General features: G+C 37.3%; 1 pseudogene across 1 annotated transcript; it reads left to right on the forward strand.

Annotated features, from left to right (window-relative positions):
• The first annotated feature begins 228 nt into the window (after nt 1–228).
• LOC309860835 (olfactory receptor 6P1-like) lies at nt 229–1,183 on the forward strand (annotated as a pseudogene). Its single transcript has one exon. The product of its transcript is annotated as an olfactory receptor 6P1-like (transcript).
• The last annotated feature ends 8,349 nt before the right edge of the window (nt 1,184–9,532 follow it).

Consider the following 9,532-nt stretch of genomic DNA (forward strand, 5'->3'; position numbering starts at 1 on the left):
CAAAAAAAAAAAAACAACACTGCAGAGACTTGTCTAAAGCAAGTGAGCTACCCATGGAATTTTTTAAAATAAAGATGCCAACTATATTTTTAGCCATTAATTTTTATTGCTATTATGGTTTATTATCATCATAAAATAAATGATTACAAAATTGTTCTGATTTTTCTTCTTGCTCATTTATTATCTTTTGGGCTTTGTTGATTTTTTCCAGATCAAATAAGATGAGATATGGGTGTAACAAACCAAACAACAGTTACAGAGTTATTTTTTTCTTGGGTTTTCTGGTGTTCTCTATCTGAGGCTCACATTGTGATATTTCCTACAGGATATCTGCTCTCTCTCATGGGAAATACACTCATCATTTTCATAGTTGTGCTATATTCCACACTCCAAATACTCATGTACATTTTCTTAGGAAATTTGTCATTCTTGGAGATCTGGTACACCACAGGCACAGTCCCTAAATTGCTGGACGCCTGCCTCTAGCAGGTTGTTACCATCTCTGTTTCTAGCTGTATAACCCAATACTACTTCTTTTTCTCCTCGACAGCTACAGAGTGCATTCTGTTGGCAGTGGTGGCCAATAACCGGTACCTGGCCATCTGCAGACCTCTCCATTACTCACTCCTCATGAATACTCCTGTTTGTCTGCAGTTTTCAGCTGGATCTTGGATTGGGGGCTTCCTTGCCCCTCTCCTATATACCATTCTCATCTCTCAGCTCAACTTCCATGGCCCTCAGATCAATCACTTCTTTTGTGACTCAGACCCCATTTTTAAACTCTCCTGCTCAGATACATTTTTGGCAGAGGACTTGAGTTACACATGTAGCTCTGTTGTGATTCTAAATTCTCTCCTTCTCGCTATGTCTTCCTATGGTCACATTAGAGTTAAAATAATGAGACTGCCTTCTCATGAGGCTCGGAAGAAAGCATTCTCCACTTGTACCTCCCACCTCACTGTGGTCACCATTTATTATGCCACCATTATATTTGCCTATGTTTGCCCTCCAGCCAAGTACAACTTCACTATTGGTAAAGCAATCTCAGTATTCTACTCTGTGGTCCCTCCATTGATAAACCCTGTCATATACACCCTGAGAAACAAAGATGTGAAGGAAGCTTTTAAGGAAGGTTGTAGCTCAGAAAAGATTGCTCTTGGTTAGAAACATACATGATATTTGAGAAATTATCTAAAATGAGTAATTTAGAGTGGACTCCCAGCCACATTTAAAAATAGTAATTACTGAGGTGTGGCTCAGTTGATTGAGCATACAACTCTTGAACTCAGGGTCATGAATTTAAGTCTACTATTAAGTGTAGAGATCACTAAAATAAACAAAACTTTAAAATATAAAATGGTAATTATTGAAAGTATAATTTTTTGGACATTTCTGTTTTGGAAATTTCTCTTATTTTAAATTTTGAGTTGAGCCCTACTGAGATAGGCATTTTATAGTTACTATAACAATCATTGTTATATTACTTTAAGGTGTACAGTATAATGGTTCAACAATTCTATATATTATTCAATGCTCACCCCATTAAGTGTAGTATTATTACTATTTTTTAATCTATTTCACCCATTCCCCACTCTGGCAACCTACCATTGTTCTATGTATTTAAGAATCTCTCTATATATATCTACTTTTTTTTTTGGTCTCTTTTTCCTTATTTGTTCATTTGTTTATTTTCTTAAATTCCACATATGATTGAAATATAATACTATGCATATCTCTGTCTGATTTATTTCACTTAATATTATATCCTCTAGGTCTACTCATGTTCTTGAAAATGGCAATATCTTATTCTTTTTTTTTATGGCTGAGTAATATTTTGTTGTGCATATGTATGTGTGTGTGTTTGTAGACTACAAGTTCTTTATCAATTAACACTCAGATTGCTTTCATAGTTTAGTTATTGTAATTAATACTGCAATAAACATGAGGGTTCATGTATCTTGTTGAATCAGTGTTATTTTCTTTGAATGAATCCCCAGCAGTGGAATTTATGAATTATATGGTGATATTTATGTATTTATTTATTTGGAAATTCCACATTCTTCTTCACAGTGGCTGCACCAATTTGCTTTTTCATCAACATTACACTAGGGTTTCTATTTTTTTTCTCCACCTTCTCTTCAACCCTTATTTCTTGCTTGTATTATTTTAACCTTTCTCACATGCATAATGGAATATTTCATGGTGGTTTTTACTTATATTTCCCAGATTATTGATGTTGAACACATTTTCATGTTTGTTAACTTATTTTTTATTACAAAACTTTCAGTGTATTTGAAGAAATTTTCCAGAATGTAAAGGGGTCAAGAAATATTTTATAAGGAGGACATTTACTTATAGCTCTTTTTTAAAATTCTTGACAATACATTTATACATATTTTTGCTATATGGACAGGCATATAACGGTAACTTTTTTTTTTTAATGGTAACATTTAAAAGTATTTAAAGAACTTCCAGATTTAGAAAACTGTTTGCAAACATCTTATTTGTTTGTTCCTTTTTCTGAGGTGTAAATTTTAGAGAGATAGAGAGCACAAGTAGGCTGAGTGGCAGGCAGAGGGAGAGGGAGAAGCAGGCTCTTCACTGAATAGGAAGTCCAATGAGGGGCTCAATCCCAGGACCCTGTTATCATGACCTGAAAGCATCAGGAGCTTAAGGAAGCCGCTTAACCAACTGAGCCACCCAGGTGCCCCAAACTGTGAACACTTTTATGTAGAAAACTGAACTCAGCATTATTCCACCATCCTTAGATGAAAAAAAAAAAAAAAAACTTAAATATCTTATGTAGTGTACCCAAATTATTTAATAGCTGGACACCTTAAATTTTCTGTTTCCTCTATTTCCTCTATTTCAACCCTATTCAGAGATATCCATTACTAATTCTTATTTTTGTTACAGAACTATCTTTGAATGTATGAACATATTTTCATCCCCATAGACAATATCAGAATCTGAGTTATAACTGTCCATATTTGTTACCATGTTATCCTCCTCACGTTTCTGAATGTTTCTTTAGAGGACATCTTCCTTGTGTCACAATCACAAAGAATGTTTTGTGTCAAATATAACCTGCCTCCTTTCTGCTTAAAACAGATCAGGTGCTGGAGCACCTGTGAGGCTCAGTTGGTTAAGCACCCACATTCAGCTAAAGTTGAAACCCTACATCAGGGTCACTACTCAATGGGGAACCTGCTTTCCATTCTTCCACTACCCCTGCTTGTGCTTTCCCTATTCCTCACTTTCTCTCTCTGTCAAATAAATAAATAGTAAGAAATATCAATTGCTTTGTCCCTCTGTTTTTTTTTATTTTTTATTTTTTATAAACATATATATTTTATCCCCAGGGGTACAGGTCTGTGAATCGCCAGGTTTACACACTTCACAGCACTCCCCAAAGCATGTACCCTCTCCAATGCCCATAACCCCACCCCCCCTTCTCCTAACCCCTCTCCCCCCAGAAACCCTCAGTTTGTTTTGTGAGATTAAGAGTCACTTATGGTTTGTCTCCCTCCCAATCCCATCTTGTTTCATTGATTCTTCTCCTACACACTTAAGCCCCCATGTTGCATCAACACTTCCTCATATCAGGGAGATCATATGATAGTTGTCTTTCTCTGCTTGACTTATTTTGCTGAGCATGATACACTCTAGTTCCATCGATGTTGTCGCAAATGGCAAGATTTCATTTCTTTGATGGCTGCATAGTATTCCATTGTGTACATATACCACCTCTTCTTTATCCATTCATCTCTTGATGGACATCTAGGTTCATCCATAGTTTGGCTATTGTGGACATTGCTGCTATAAATATTCCGGTGCATGTGCCCCTTCGGATCGCTGGGTTTGTATCTTTACGGTAAATACCCAGGAGTGCAATGGCTGGGTCATAGGGCAGTTCTATTTTCAACATTTTGAAGAACCTCCATGCTGTTTTCCAGAGTGGTTGCACCAGCTTGCATTCCCACCCACAGTGTAAGAGGGATCCCCTTTCTCCGCATCCTCATCAATATCTGTCATTTCCTGACTTATTGATTTTAGCCATTCTGACTGCTGTGAGGTGATATCTCATTTCGGTTTTGATTTGTATTTCCCTGATGCCGAGTGATATGGAGCACTTTTTCATGTGTCTGTTGGCCATCTGGATGTCTTCTTTGCAGAAATGTCTGTTCATGTCCTCTGCCCATTTCTTTTTTTTTTTTTTTAACTTTTTATTTTTTATAAACATATATTTTTATCCCCAGGGGTACAGGTCTGTGAATCACCAGGTTTACAGACTACACAGCACTCACCAAAGCACATACCCTCCGCAATGTCCATAATCCCACCCCCTTCTCCCAAACCCCCTCCCCCCAGCAACCCTCAGTTTGTTTTGTGAGATTAAGAGTCACTTATGGTTTGTCTCCCTCCCAATCCCATCTTGTTTCATTTATTCTTCTCCTACCCACTTAAGCCTCCATGTTGCATCACCACTTCCTCATATCAGGGAGATCATATGATAGTTGTCTTTCTCTGCTTGACTTATTACGCTAAGCATGATACGCTCTAGTTCCATCCATGTTGTCGCAAATGGCAAGACTTCATTTCTTTTGATGGCTGCATAGTATTCCATTGTGTATATATACCACATCTTCTTGATCCATTCATCTGTGGATGGACATCTAGGTTCTTTCCATAGTTTGGCTATTGTGGACATTGCTGCTATAAACATTCGGGTGCACGTGCCCCTTTGGATCACTACGTTTGTATCTTTAGGGTAAATACCCAATAGTGCAATTCCTGGGTCATAGGGCAGTTCTATTTTCAACATTCTGAGGAACCTCCATGCTGTTTTCCAGAGTGGCTGCACCAGCTTGCATTCCCACCAACAGTGTAGGAGGGTTCCCCTTTCTCCACATCCTCGCCAGCATCTGTCATTTCCTGACTTGTTGATTTTAGCCATTCTGACTGGTGTGAGGTGATATCTCATTGTGGTTTTGATTTGTATTTCCCTGATGCCGAGTGATATGGAGCACTTTTTCATGTGTCTGTTGGCCATCTGGATGTCTTCTTTGCAGAAATGTCTGTTCATGTCCTCTGCCCATTTCTTGATTGGATTATTTGTTCTTTGGGTGTTGAGTTTGCTAAGTTCTTTATAGATTCTGGACACTAGTCCTTTATCTGATATGTCGTTTGCAAATATCTTCTCCCATTCTGTCAGTTGTCTTTTGATTTTGTTAACTGTTTCCTTTGCTGTGCAAAAGCTTTTGATCTTGATGAAATCCCAATAGTTCATTTTTTCCCTTGCTTCCCTTGCTTTTTGCGTTGTTCCTAGGAAGATGTTGCTGCGGCAGAGGTCGAAGAGGTTGCTGCCTGTGTTCTCCTCAAGGATTTTGATGGATTCCTTTCGCACATTGAGGTCCTTCATCCATTTTGAGTCTATTTTTGTGTGTGGTGTAAGGAAATGGTCCAATTTCATTTTTCTACATGTGGCTGTCCAATTTTCCCAGCACCATTTATTGAAGAGGCTGTCTTTTTTCCATTGGACATTCTTTCCTGCTTTGTCGAAGATGAGTTGACCATAGATTTGAGGGTCTATTTCTGGGCTCTCTATTCTGTTCCATTGATCTATGTGTCTGTTTTTGTGCCAGTACCATGCTGTCTTGATGATGACAGCTTTGTAATAGAGCTTGAAGTCCGGAATTGTGATGCCAGCAACGTTGGCTTTCTTTTTCAATATCCCTTTGGCTATTCGAGGTCTTTTCTGGTTCCATATAAATTTTAGCATTATTTGTTCCATTTCTTTGAAAAAGATGGATGGTACTTTGATAGGAATTGCATTAAATGTGTAGATTGCTTTAGGTAGCATAGACATTTTCACAATATTTATTCTTCCAATCCAGGAGCATGGAACATTTTTCCATTTCTTTGTGTCTTCCTCAATTTCTTTCATGAGTACTTTATAGTTTTCTGAGTATAGATTCTGTGTCTCTTTGGTTAGGTTTATTCCTAGGTATCTTATGGTTTTGGATGCAATTGTAAATGGGATTGACTCCTTAATATCTCTTTCTTCTGTCTTGCTGTTGGTGTAGAGAAATGCAACTGATTTCTGTGCATTGATTTTATATCCTGACACTTTACTGAATTCCTGTATAAGTTCTAGCAGTTTTGGAGTGGAGTCTTTTGGGTTTTCCACATATAGTATCATATCATCTGCGAAGAGTGATAATTTGACTTCTTCTTTGCCGATTTGGATGCCTTTAATTTCCTTTTGTTGTCTGATTGCTGAGGCTAGGACCTCTAGTACTATGTTGAATAGCAGTGGTGATAATGGACATCCCTGCCGTGTTCCTGAACTTAGCGGAAAAGCTTTCAGTTTTTCTCCATTGAGAATGATATTTGCGGTGGGTTTTTCATAGATGGCTTTGATGATATTGAGGTATGTGCCCTCTATCCCTACACTTTGAAGAGTTTTGATCAGGAAGGGATGCTGTACTTTGTCAAATGCTTTTTCAGCATCTATTGAAAGTATCATATGGTTCTTGTTCTTTCTTTTATTGATGTGTTGTATCACATTGACTGATTTGCGGATGTTGAACCAACCTTGCAGCCCTGGAATAAATCCCACTTGGTCGTGGTGAATAATCTTTTTAATGTACTGTTGAATCCTATTGGCTAGTATTTTGTTGAGTATTTTCGCATCTGTGTTCATCAAAGATATCGGTCTATAGCTCTCTTTTTTGGTGGGATCCTTGTCTGGTTTTGGGATCAAGGTGATGCTGGCCTCATAAAATGAGTTTGGAAGTTTTCCTTCCATTTCTATTTTTTGGCACAGTTTCAGGAGAATAGGAATCATTTCTTCTTTAAATGTTTGGTAGAATTCCCCCGGGAAGCCATCTGGCCCTGGGCTTTTGTTTGTTTGGAGATTTTTAATCTCTGTTTCAATCTCCTTACTGGTTATGGGTCTGTTCAGGCTTTCTATTTCTTCGTGGTTCAGTTGTGGTAGTTTATATGTTTCTAGGAATGCATCCATTTCTTCCAGATTATCAAATTTATTGCCGTAGAGTTGCTCATAGTATGTTCTTATAATAGTTTGTATTTCTTTGGTGTTAGTTGTGATCTCTCCTCTTTCATTCATGATTTTATTTATTTGGGTCCTTTCTCTTTTCTTTTTGATAAGTCTGGCCAGGGGTTTATCAATTTTATTAATTCTTTCAAAGAACCAGCTCCTACTTTCGTTGATTTTTTCTATTGTTTTTTTGGTTTTTATTTCATTGATTTCTGCTCTGATCTTTATGATTTCTCTTCTCCTGCTGGGCTTAGGGTTTCTTTCTTGTTCTTTCTCCAGCTCCTTTAGGTGTAGGGTTAGGTTGTGTACCTGAGACCTTTCTTGTTTCTTGAGAAAGGCTTGTACCGCTATATATTTTCCTCTCAGGACTGCCTTTATTGTGTCCCACAGATTTTGAACCGTTGTATTTTCATTATCATTTGTTTCCATGATTTTTTTCAATTCTTCTTTAATTTCCCGGTTGACCCATTCATTCTTTAGAAGGATACTGTTTAGTCTCCATGTATTTGGGTTCTTTCCAAACTTCCTTTTGTTGTTGAGTTCTAGCTTTAGAGCATTGTGGTCTGAAAATATGCAGGGAATGATCCCAATCTTTTGATACCGGTTGAGTCCTGATTTAGGACCAAGGATGTGATCTATTCTGGAGAATGTTCCATGTGCACTAGAGAAGAATGTGTATTCTGTTGCTTTGGGATGAAATGTTCTGAATATATCTGTGATGTCCATCTGGTCCAGTGTGTCGTTTAAGGCCTTTATTTCCTTGCTGATCTTTTGCTTGGATGACCTGTCCATTTCAGTGAGGGGAGTGTTAAAGTCCCCTACTATTATTGTATTGTTGTTGATGTGTTTCTTTGATTTTGTTATTAATTGGTTTATATAGTTGGCTGCTCCCATGTTGGGGGCATAGATATTTAAAATTGTTAAATCTTCTTGTTGGACAGACCCTTTGAGTATGATATAGTGTCCTTCCTCATCTCTTATTATAGTCTTTGGCTTAAAATATAATTGATCTGATATAAGGATTGCCACTCCTGCTTTCTTCTGATGTCCATTAGCATGGTAAATTATTTTCCACCCCCTCACTTTAAATCTGGAGGTGTCTTCGGGCTTAAAATGAGTTTCTTGGAGGCAACATATAGATGGGTTTTGCTTTTTTATCCATTCTGATACCCTATGTCTTTTGACAGGGGCATTTAGCCCATTCACATTCAGGGTAACTATTGAGAGATATGAATTTAGTGCCTCTGCCCATTTCTTGATTGGATTATATGTTCTTTGGGTGTTGCGTTTGCTAAGTTCTTTATAGATTTTGGACACTAGTCCTTTATCTGATATGTAGTTTGCAAATATCTTCTCCCATTCTGTCAGTTGTCTTTTGATTTTGTTAACTGTTTCCTTTGCTGTGCAAAAGCTTTTGATCTTGATGAAATCCCAATATTCATTTTTGCCCTTGCTTCCCTTGCCTTTGGCGATGTTCTTAGGAAGATGTTGCTGCGGCTGATGTCAAAGAGGTTGTTACCTGTGTTCTCCTCAAGGATTTTGATGGATTCCTTTCTCACATTGAGGTAGTTCATACATTTTGAGTCTATTTTTGTGTGTGGTGTAAGGATTTGGTCCAATTTCATTTTTCTGCATGTGGCTGTCCAATTTTACCAACACCATTTATTGAAGAGGCTATCTTTTTTCCATTGGATATTCTTTCCTGCTTTGTCAAAGATTAGTTGACCATAGAGTTGAGGGTCTATTTCTGGGTTCTCTATTCTGTTCCATTGATCTATATGTCTGTTTTGTGCCAGTACCATGCTGTCTTGATGATGACAGCTTTGTAATTGAGCTTGAAGTTCGGAATTGTGATGCCACCAACTTTGGATTTCTCTTTCAATATCCCTTTGGCTATTCGAGGTCTTTTCTGGTTCCATATAAATTTTAGAATTATTTGTTCCATTTATTTGAAAAAGATGGATGGTACTTTGATAGGAATTGCATTAAATGTGTAGATTGCTTTAGGTAGCATAGACACTTTCACAATATTTATTTTTCCAATCCAGGAGCATGGAACATTTTTCCATTTCTTTGTGTCTTCCTCAATTTCTTTCATGAGTACTTTATAGTTTTCTGAGTATAGAGTCTTAGCGTCTTTGGTTAGGTTTATTCTTAGGTATCTTATGGTTTTGGGTGCAATTGTAAATGGGATGGGCTCCTTAATTTCTCTTTCTTCTTTCTTGTTGTTGGTGTAGAGAAAATCAAATGATTTCTGTGAATTGATTCTATATCCTGACATTTTACTGAAAACCTGTACAAGTTCTAGCAGTTTTGGAGTGGAGTCTTTTGGGTGTTCCACATATAGTATCATATCATCTGCAAAGAGTGATAGTTTGACTTCTTCTTTGCCGATTTGGATGCCTTTAATTTTTTTTTTTTTTTGTTGTCTGATAGCTGAGGCTAGGACTTCTAGTACTATGTTGAAGA

Source organism: Mustela nivalis, assembly GCF_964662115.1.
Source record: "Mustela nivalis genome assembly, chromosome: 3".
Taxonomy (NCBI): Eukaryota; Metazoa; Chordata; class Mammalia; order Carnivora; family Mustelidae; genus Mustela; species Mustela nivalis.